This window comes from Urocitellus parryii, chromosome 8 (genome assembly GCF_045843805.1).
Source record: "Urocitellus parryii isolate mUroPar1 chromosome 8, mUroPar1.hap1, whole genome shotgun sequence".
Classification (NCBI taxonomy): domain Eukaryota; kingdom Metazoa; phylum Chordata; class Mammalia; order Rodentia; family Sciuridae; genus Urocitellus; species Urocitellus parryii.
This window is the reverse complement of record NC_135538.1, coordinates 152,047,243-152,058,636: the sequence shown is the minus strand read 5'-3', so window position 1 is coordinate 152,058,636 and position 11,394 is coordinate 152,047,243.

Here is an 11,394-nt window from a genome sequence, read left to right as displayed (position 1 = left end):
GAGGGGCTCTGGGGAAGTTTAATTAAGATTCTTTGGTGGCACCTCCTCACTGATTTGCACTTGTTTATATGCAAACATGTCTGTCCAGTAAACCTAGCTTATACTAGTGATTCCCTTGGTGCTTTATTATAGTTATCTTCATTTAGTTCTAAGAAATTATGTAAAATGGCAGACAAAACATCTTACTGAAGTGATACAGTGAAGAATGGACCAGATCATAAATCTCACATCTATGAGATATCAATTCACTGATGTCCATCTTTTCTCTACTGAGTTATACCTTCTCCTGAGCAAGGCCGTGGCTAGCTCTTTCAACTCTGTGTGGTTTCTATGTGTCAAACATGGGAAATTTCATCAGCAATGATGCATTCAATAATAGTGAATTTCCTGAAGATATTTATAACAAAAAGCATGAAGCAGAGAAGCCCTCTTGTTAGAAAGCAGGATTTTCACTCCCAAATCAGGTTACAGTGCTAGGCCAAGGCTGCTCCCCCAGTGCAGAACTTCTTGTCATCCAGCAATATTTGCATCACAGATTGCTCTCTTGAAAAGTAATAACACAGAAGACAAACATGATTTCATTTGGACCTGAAATCTGTTGGGGACTTTGAGGGGTTTAGATGCTATAGCCTGCAGCAGACAAGATAAGAAATATCTCAATAAGGATGCACTCAAAGGATTGTTTCTCTCTCCTTGGGAGAAAGGATTATATGAAATAGTACCTCAAATTATCTTAGAAATTCTTCTAATATGCACAGACGGATGCATATAGGCAGATGACCTCTTTTTTTTCCAGACAAATGCCATAATTAGAGATCTTGTCAGTACAGTTACCCATTCTGCACATTTTGAGGGAAAGAGAAAAGGTTTGGCATGAGATAGACCTTCTATCCATCCCTAATCCTTGGTTGACCTCCCAAATGACCCCTGCCAGGTGATTAATCTCCCCTAATCTGAGCTTTTTCTAATGCATATGAGTGACATGAAAAATATTGAAAGGATTAAATTTGATAATGTGAAATTGGCTGATTCGGTACTTAATGCAAAGTAGACATTTGGTAAATAGATGGGTCTTAAAAAAAAAAACTCTTTTCTCTATTTGTTAATATCAACCATATTTGAGTGTTGATTGTTACGGAATACATATAGCCTATTCTTGCACTCCAGAAGAGTAGAATAGCCTCATTTGTGCAATGCCCATTATATTTTTTAATCAATCCTCAACTAAAAACCTCAAAATACATTTTGGGTGTTTTCTTTTCTTTTCTTTTATTTTGGTCACATGAACTTATAAAGCTCACCTGGAGCTTCAGGGTGTGTCTGGGATCCCTAAGGCTATTTCTATGTGAGGGTAAAAGAGGCAAAAAGAAAGGATGCAGGGGAGGGCCAGAGACTAAGAGGAGCAAAGGAGAAAGGAGAAGAGGAGAGGGAACAGGAATCCATGGGAGGAAAAGACAAGAGATGGCTTGTTACACAGAAAAAAATGGTCACTCGATCATTTAGACAAAGACAACTTTACAACATGACTTTAGATGAATCACCAAGCTCTAAAACTAAAGGACAGCCACCTTTGTTCACTCTCCACAAGTGTTAGGCCACGCGTTCGTGTGAGCACTTGGGTTATGAAATACAGAGACAGAAAGTCATGCGTGTACAAACTTTTCATCAGGAAAAGACCAAACAATACTCAGAAATAAAAGAGCCAGAGAAAGCAAAATAGCAAGTGTCCCACTACGGCTTCTCAGCACACAGAAATTCAAAATCACAGTCCTGAGACAGACCAAAAGAACTGCAGTGGGAAGTCGGGTCACATAGAACCTGACCAAACGGGGCACCGCTATGTGAGTTTAGGCCAGCTCTCTACATTTTTCTGGCACTGATTCACCACTGTAGAATTGGAAGATAAGAACACCCTTCCTCTCTAGCCTTTGAAGACAAGAATGACTAAGTTGTTTTGATGACCCAGCATATTCAATATCAATATTCAGTGTAAAGCACCACAAAATATTATTTATATATGATATTATACATTTGATAATTGTTAGTAACAGATATGATTATAAATGTGTTTACATCCATGTATATTTGTGCAGTGGAATAAATGAAAGCAAATCATGGGCACTCATGTTCCTAGAACCAACATCATTTTTAACATTAAAATAAATTTTATCATATTCCAAAGAAAATTGTAACATAAGTTTCATAGTTCATACGGAAGAATGAACTGGTAAAGAAAACTAGCATGTATGTGCTAATTATATTTATAAATATAAATGTAGATGCAAATATGCGAATGTTATATATTTGGTGGCAGGGATTGACCCCAAGGGTGTGTCACCACAAAGCCACATCTCTAGCACTTCTTTTTTTTTTTTTTTTTTTTTTGAGCCAGGGTCTTGCTAAATTGCTGAGGCTGGCTTTGAATTTGCAATTCTTTGCTAATATTTTTTAAAAGAATAATGAAAATGTATTATAAAACTAGAGGTAGGGAAATTTATTGTAAAGGCAAACAAGCCAGGTCAATAGTGCCCAGTTGAGTCTGGCCCTCACGTGTGGGCTCCAACGCAGCCCACGGATCAACTAGAGGGAAAAGGACCCCAGGCCCGCACCACCAGGAAACAAGGAACAGCAACGTAACTGTGGGTGGAAAACAAGCAGGCTGCCTGCAGGGAGCCTGGAGGGTCTGGGGGCACCATGGAGAGAGGGGAACGAAGGGCCCCAGATGAACCTGGTTACCGCCAGGGCAGGGAGTCCGAGTGAGTGAGACAATACTGAGAAAGAGCCCTTCCTTCCTAGTGGACCAGAGCCAGGCCATCTAGGAGGGACTTGAAGGAACAGAAAAGACGGGCCCTGAGGAATCTGAGTGGTGGAGGCAACAAGGAACAAACAATGTCTGTTGCTCTCTGTTTTGTTGCTATTTGTATTCCCTACCTCTAGTTTTTAAGACATTTTCACTATTCTTCTAAAAGTATTAGTGAAGAATTGCAAATTCAAAGCCAGCCTCGGCAACTTAGGGAGACCCTGTCTCAAAAATTAAAAAAAAAAAAAATGGGCTAGAGAGGTGGCTCCGTGGTGACAGACACTTGGGGTCCATCCCTGGCACTATATATATACGTACATTTGTATATTGGCAGGTGGGCAGAGCTGGAAGGGGAGGCCATGAAGTAGGATGTAACAAGCCTCCTGTCTCCTTCCAGAAGAGCAGCCGGCAGGGTCCTCTCTCCTGACTTCTTACAAACACAGAGCCGCATATGTCAGCGGGCACGGTGGCTGCTCCAGTGTGTGTCTTCATCCTCTAATGTTTCAGTCTCTTGAAACATGTGTCATCCTTGTATGATGAAAACCTCCAAAGTCCTTTCACCTGGCTTGGTCAATGCACACACGTGCACATTACCGGTACCTGTGGTCAGACCGCTGGGCAGCAGCCCGCCACGGCTTCTGGCTCCTGGGCTGCTGAAGCTCAGTACCCCTTGCCCAAACTTGCTCCATTCTGCTGAGAGCAGGACCAGCCGTAACCAGGAGTGGGCATGGCCCAGTTACCAAGCCGCCTGCCCCTTGCCAGCCCTGAATGCACGCCCTGCACCGGGCAGCGGCCAGAGGGGAGACAGAAAGCATCCCATTTGAAAACCCCCACCCCAAGGACCACTGATGAGGAAAAGAAAACCTGAAGCCAGCAACGCAGCACTGCAGCCTACTATATCCCTACAGCCACACCCTTGTCTCTGTCTATCCATCTATACTCCCAACAGGCTTTCAGGATAAAGGAAAACGACACTGGGCCAAAACACAAAAACTCAGAACAGAACTAGACAATAGACTAGAAGAAATGAAAGGAAATCTGACTGAACTCAGGAAAGAAATGATGGAGGAGTGTCACCAACCACAGGCACAGCAGGTGACAAGGTGAGCATAGAGGAACAGCTCACGCTTGCCACCCCATGGTGCACACGTAAAGCATCACATGGTACAGGATTCAGAGGGACGATTTTTAGTTGTGAATTAAATAAATTAAATAAACAGACTGGGGGAAGTGGCACTTTTTATCAAAGGGAAATGTGGGATGCAATCAATGACATTGAAACTAATGGTTTCACATTATAAATCAGAGTTCTAGCTCCTCTTCAGTCCTGTATTAAATAAGTTCCAGGGGATTATTGCTTTAAATATTAATAAATCGATCAATATGTGGAAAATTGTAAAAATCACAGTAAGTGAATATTTTTATAATTTTACCATGGGTTATATCATTTCAACTACAAATCTGAAGGGGAAAAAATGAATACACTTACCTATAAAAAGATTCCCTATAGAGCTGGGGTTGTGGCTCAGAGGTAGAATGCTCACCTAGCACATGCCCTGGGTTCAATCCTCAGCACCACATAAAATAAATAAAATAAATAAAAATAAAGGTATTATGTTCAACGACAACTAAAAAATAAATCTTAAAAAAAAGATATTCTATAAACCTTAAAAGATTTAAAAGATGAATTTCACACTGGAAATATATGTATAAAACATGTAAATGCTATTCATATGTACTATATTCAATCACATATGTATACACATATTTTCATTTAAAAATAGGCAAAAATAAAAATAATTTGCAAAAGAAAATAAATATATATGATAAATTTAACCCCACTAATCACTAATTAAGTGAAAATTAATTAACAAACAGATACGATTTTCACATTCAAAATCAACAGTTTCCTATGTAAATGCAGAGTTTGCAATAGACATATAACCTATTTTGTTGCAACATATATTTCATCTGCTACTAGTAATAGTATAACTGGATATAAAACTCCTATTATTAATTAGGCAATATTTATCACAACATCAAAATACTTAAGTTGTTTTGAAATGGAGATATGGTTTTGGTCCTATCTAAAATACTTCAGACCAAAAAGAATTTGAATCTCAGAGTTTTTCAAATTTTGGAATATTTGCATAACATAATGAGATAACTTGGCCAGGGAGTCAGGTCTAACTATGAAATTCATTCCTGTTTCATTTGCACCGTGTACACAGAAACTGAAGGTAATTTTATACCATATTTTTAATAATTCTGTGCATGAAATAGTTTTGTGATGATGCACTCCCCACCTGTAACATTATGTCAACAATCAGAAGGGGTTTCAGCTTTTAGAGTGGTCGGGTTTCAGATTTTCAGGTTAGAGATGCACCACTTAAGAGATAACATATCTTTAGATCTAGTTACTCACAAAACTAACATCCAACCTTGGACGAGCATTATATAAAACATTCTTATACTTTTATTTAAGTTTTAATATAATTTAATGAAAAATGATGCCAAATATTTGTATTTCAAATGAAGTATCAGGCTCAGAGATAGGTTGAATAACTTGTTGAGCTGGGTGTGGTGGCACATGCCTACAATCCCAGTGTCTCAGGAGGCTGAGGCAGGAGGATCACGAGTTCAAAGCCAGTCTCAGCAATGGTGAGGGACTAAGCAACTCAGTAAGGCCCTGTCTGTAAATAAAATACAAAATAGGGCTGGGGACCTGGTCGAGTGTCCCTGAGTTCAATCCCCAGTAGCCGCCCACCCCCACCCCCCCGCCACACACACACAAAATGTGTTGACAGCACGTGTCCAGTAAGTCAGAAAAGAACGCAAAGCTACACTCTTGACTTAAACTCTATAGTGACTATTCCCTCTCTCATTAGAAGTATCTATTAAATTGAATTAATATAAAGTAAATAGGACTACATCCTATATGTACTCAATGCATCTTTTACCAAGTCTTCTATTAGTTTGTTTCAGTTATATTTGTTTCACCCCTATTCACAACTCCAGGGCTGCCAGAACACAGTCCCATAGGCTGTAAGTTAAACGGCAGAAATGTATTTTCTTACAGTTATGGCGACTAGGAGTCCCAGGCGGAGGTGGCAACAGGATTGATTTATTTTGAGGCCCCTCTCCTTGGCTTGGGGATGCCCAATGTGACTTCATACGGTTCCTTTCTGTGTGTCTGTGTCTAATCTCTTCTTACGTGGACATTAGACAGACTGGATGTGAGCCCCGCCTAATGACCTCATCTAACTTAACCACCTTGTTAAAGATCCTATCTCCAAATGCAGTTGCAATCTGAGGTCCTGGGGAAATGGTCGGCGGAGTCTGTGTGACTGCAGGCCTCTGCAGCCAAGAAGGCCTGTTTTAGTGTGAGAGCCAATCGCAGCAGGAAATGCTGCCCGCATTAGCTCCGAGGGTCACAGCCAGCAGAGCCTGATTCTTCTCCACTCTGCTGAGTGGTGTGATCCGCTGTCAGTGTTGCCATTCCAAATGGGGGCCATGCCCCAGTGTTCCGACAGACCCCAGAAGCTCACTGCCAACTTCTTCCAGGTCCTTGTCTCACAAATTAGAATAAAATTCAAGGGACAACAGAAGGCAAGAGTGAAAGGAGTAAGATTTATTTAAGTGGGAAGAATATAAACAGAACTCTCACAGGGGCGAGAGGGTACCCCAATAGGGGATGTCCTCGGGGTGTGCCAGTCCAGGGGTTTATACAGCACTTGGTCAACACTATTGGTTCAAGTTCATGTTAATCAGGGTTTGCAGAGGCACCGACACTGTTGGCCAGTCCTGCCATCCCATGACCTCTGCACCCCTCCCATTTCCCTGTCGCTGCTCACCAAGCAGGAGGTTGAGGTCACTGGATAGTGAATGCTCAGATTCCTGGGCTTTGGCTCTGTGTGGATGGGCGTCCCCTCAGACTGAGGCCTGGCCACCACGGTGCACTAGGCCAGTGTCCTGGGTCGCCTTGGCCCTGGCTTGCCTGTGCTGGCACTGCAGTCTCCTGGAGGTTGCAGTCCAAGGTCCAGCCCCTCTAACTCCCAGCCCCCTAAACCATAATTCTGGGACAAGAGCTTGGCTTCACTGGGAGTTAGGACTCGAAGGTAAGGATGGGGTAGAGGGGAATACAATCCAGCCCATACATCCTATATAAGTGTGATTCTCTAATTAGTTTAATAAATCATGGATGAATGCCTACACAGCCTGGTGATATGCCAGTCCCTAGAGATGGATGTACTGGTTCCTGATTTGAAAAGTCCTTGTCTACTGGGAAAGACAGAAGGTGGCCAAAGAGTGAGGGTGGCAGGCCGTACCACTGCGTCATCAAGAGTGTAGCCAGGTTCTGTGAGCAGTCAGAACCATCTGGCTCAGCCCAGGGGCAAATCATGGAAGATAATTCAGAGAAAGGCACTGAGACGCATCCTTAAACACGAGGCTCTGTAGTACCAACTAGTTGAAAATGTCAAATGGTAGCTAGCTGCAAGACAGTGGTGGAGAGGTAGGCAAGGGCTGTGTGTGCTCTCGTTTTAAAATGTTCAAATCCTTTTCCAAAGACTTAGGGGGCCACGGAAAGATTGTTAAGCAGGGATTTTATAATATATGCATTTTAGAAATATAACCAAGAAGAGAAATTATACCAAAATAAACAGGAAGATGAATTTTGGGGTTGAGAGCCTGTGGAGACTAGAGCAGAAAGTGCTCTAAGGAGTGGGTGGCCATGGTCAGGGAGGAGGAGACGCACCAGGACTGGGCCCCTGGTGCTGACACAGCGTCCTCTGTGTTCGCTGCTGGCTCACATTCATGGAGACCACCCTTACAAATATGTGGATCATGTGCAAATGCACTAAAAATACCTGTTTTCACATATAATTCACATATTGTCCAAAAAAAGAGAGAAATTGATTTTTTTTTTCATGGAACAATAGGCCAGAACAAACAGAGGCCTTTATGTAACCAGACCAAAAAAAAAAAAAAAAAAATGCTACTCCTCATGGCTCTCCCTACCCCTGCCCTTTTAAATGAATGAATTATTATGTACAACAGATTCAAGACTGCATGCTGACACTGTCAGTGCAAGAAAAGAAATCTAACAATACATTTAAATCACCAAATGCAATCAGAATTTGTGTTTTCAAGCCAAACCAGAAATGGCAGTGACTTTTTTCGAAGTTTAACAATATTAACCACCTAACCTTAAATTACACATGTGTATTTTTAAATAAAAATCTTGACACAGTTGGAACAATCTTTCTCAACCCCTTAGATTTGTTTTTAATCCATATTCATAATAAGCATGTATTACATTCTACAACAACAAAACTTTAAGATAGTCAATGGAAAAGAAGAAAAATTAACTTCTCTGCTTTGCAAACTATGTTGGAAAATAGTGGCAACCCCTACGGCATTTGTTGAGAAATGCTATAAATATATTTTCTACAATGTACTTTCAATTATTTTCTGTTATTCTGTCATAAATATTTAAAATGTCTTTTGCTACTTGTGACAATAATTAGTATTTATATTTATATTGGCCTCCCTTAAGTTTGCTTAATCTAATAAATCAAGAAATGATTTGACCACCCCAAACTCTATTTCAACCCATAACCACATGTGACACACAATTAGAAAAGGCTAGATTTTCTTTTCTTCCTATTCCTTTATCCTAGGACATTTTAAATGTCAACTGTCAGCTCTCTGATACTGCACTGAATCACTTGTTTATCAAGCCATGCTAAGTTTATTGACCCCATGGCACAAAGCGAGAATACTAAGCAATATCTCAGAATGCAAATACAGTCAGGAGCAGATTTTCCCAGGATTTTTGGCTCTGACCCACATGGTTTAATAAAGATCTTTCAATGTTTTCTGCTAAGTGAGCTATTTGCGCCGTTGAGCATTTTACATGGGCTGTTTACCAGATGAGTAAAGTATCTGTCAGATAAACAGGCTCCTGGGAGTTTGTTTTAAAAAACACACAGTAAATACACAAGTTGCTTTCATCTTTTTCTTCGTGAGCAAAACTTTCTTGGGACACAGATTGTATTCAACCCAGGAGGCCTCCGTGTTCATTAGTACTCTGGACATGTCTCGGGATGGTTTGGAGGCAGGTGAGGATGGGTGGTGGCAAGCCTCTCCTGAGTTGTGAGAAGCAGTTGGGACCACGATACAGACCAAGATTGCAGGTGCCTCCTCTCAGACCAATTCTATTTGTCACACTGACACCTCATGCCCCAAACATGCCAATGGACACCAGAGTGCCCAGAACATCATGTTATCTGAACATGCCACAATGACAGGATTTCCTAATGACCTGAAATGCCAGTGTCTCCCCTATTTTCAGTAGTAAAAACCTACTCACCTCTAAAATCCTCCATCTCATCCCTACCACCCAGACTTTTGTACCATGATGTATCTTTACATATCTGTCACTGGATCTCATTATTAATAAATGTCTGTACTTCTCCCTGTCTTGACCCTGAAAGAAAAAAGTCTGTTCTTCATTAATTTCCTTAGCATGCAATAGTATATGCTCATTGGATGTTTGCTAGAATAAATGAATAAAGTCCACAGATAATGAACGGGTAGGTAATTGGATGGGCTTATGTGGAACTTGCAGAAACAATTTGTCTTTCCTTCTAAGAGAAGGAAGATCAGATGATATGGTTCCAGAACTTTATGGTTGGTTGCTTTCATAACTTTCTTTCTTTCATCACATATTTAATAAATACATCAGCCAAGTACTATGCTGGGCACCGGGTTTGAGAGGTGGACAGGGTCTGTTTACATCCAACATATTGGAGAAACACTTCCGCCACTGTTGCCCCGTGTAACCAGAACAACTATCCCCACCATCACAGCCTCCAGCACCACCAACAACACTGTCTGCATAACCTCAGCCACAGCCACCACCATCTGCACTACCCCACGACACCTGCCACTTGTTGGCATCAAGAGCATCGACCAAAGACTTCCTGACAACACCCTTAGGTGTCTGCATTTTGAGCTTCTACATTTGGAAGCGGCAGTAGTAGATGTTGATGTTGGTCCTAGAATCCGATTTCAAGGGTTTCAAGGACAACCCAGCGCTTCAGAGCTCTCTGTTTCAGGGAAACAGAGCGGACCAAAAGCTTCCAGGGTCTCTAATCACAAGTATAGTCAGAAGAGGGGAGGGAATGACTTGAGAATCTGAATGGATGCAATTCAGACTCCTGAGAAAATTCATGGGATTCTCCTTACTGTAAAATTCTATATTCAGACTCTATGTGAGATCATGAAGCCATTAGCAAGAAACCCAGAATAGAACGCCTTCTAGTTCATAAACAAACATATCTTTCCTTCCACAGAACTGTGGGACTAAAAGGAAAAAAATCAATCAGCTCTCTGATTTTAATAATGAAGTCGTGTAGTGTCCTCATCAAAGTCAAGAAGATAGCTCCATTTCCAGAACTACATACAGAAAGGTGGTCCGCTGCCCATCAAAGATCGGGATCCCTTCACTCTGCTGCTTCCCAACCCTTGTTTACTTGGAATGCTTTTAGTCAACAGGAATTATTAATTTTCTCACCACTCTTGTTTCTACTGTTAAAAGGTTCCCAAAGTCAGAATTTGCCATGGCTCTAATTGCTGACTGAAATTCAACCTTCTTTCTCTGTGTTAGTCAGGGTGGCACCAGGCCCACTGCTGTCTAGGGAAGAGTTGGTTTCCTAAAGTCTGCCCACATTCCGTGACCCACGGAGCTCTTCCTCCATCAACAGTGGGTCCATGTCTCTCATCACACTGAGGCGGGAGGGTCAGGGCAGGCAGGACATGGGCCTCGGGGAAGGGAAGGAGGGGACGAGACCTTGCGTTCCTGGAAGGAGACATCAGGCCTGCCTCCCGTCACTGCCACCGACAGCTTCAACCGCCACAGCTCTTGCTTACTACCCCACCCCTACAAGAGCCAACCAAGACCCTCCTCTAGAGGACTTGCTCTTCCGCCAACACCCCTCACCCATCCTTACGTTAACAAAGGCTTGAAAACTACCCCCCACACCATTTGTTGGAGAAGACTAAAAAGAAAGTTGATCCACCCCTTTTGGATCCTTTACTCCTCCCGCAAGACCTGTATGGACAGACGGAGCCCATGAAAACAGCACACAGCAGGGCAACCCCCTCTTGGGACTCCTCCCCTTTGGAAGCTCTGCTTTCTTTCTGTTGTTACTCTAACAAATCCTGAGACTTTGCTTTGCTCTCACCCTCTGTCTGCGGATGTCTTTCTTAGAATATGCAAGAGAAAAAAATCCACCTGACAGTCACACCTGACAGTCACACACCTGACAGTCACACCTGACAGTCACATTCCTCTGACTTTCTTTCTACCTTCATTTTCCACACTTAAGGATCCTTACGATCACATAGGTCCTACCTGGACCGTCCAAAATAATCCCCACTTTAAGGTAAACTTCTCAGAAACTTTAGTTCCATCTGCTACCTCAATCCTCCATTTCCCTATAACATAAGGCATTATTTCCAGGGATCACAACATACATCTTCAGAGAGCCAATATTCTGCCTACCTCGATTTATCCCCTGGCCCCTAAG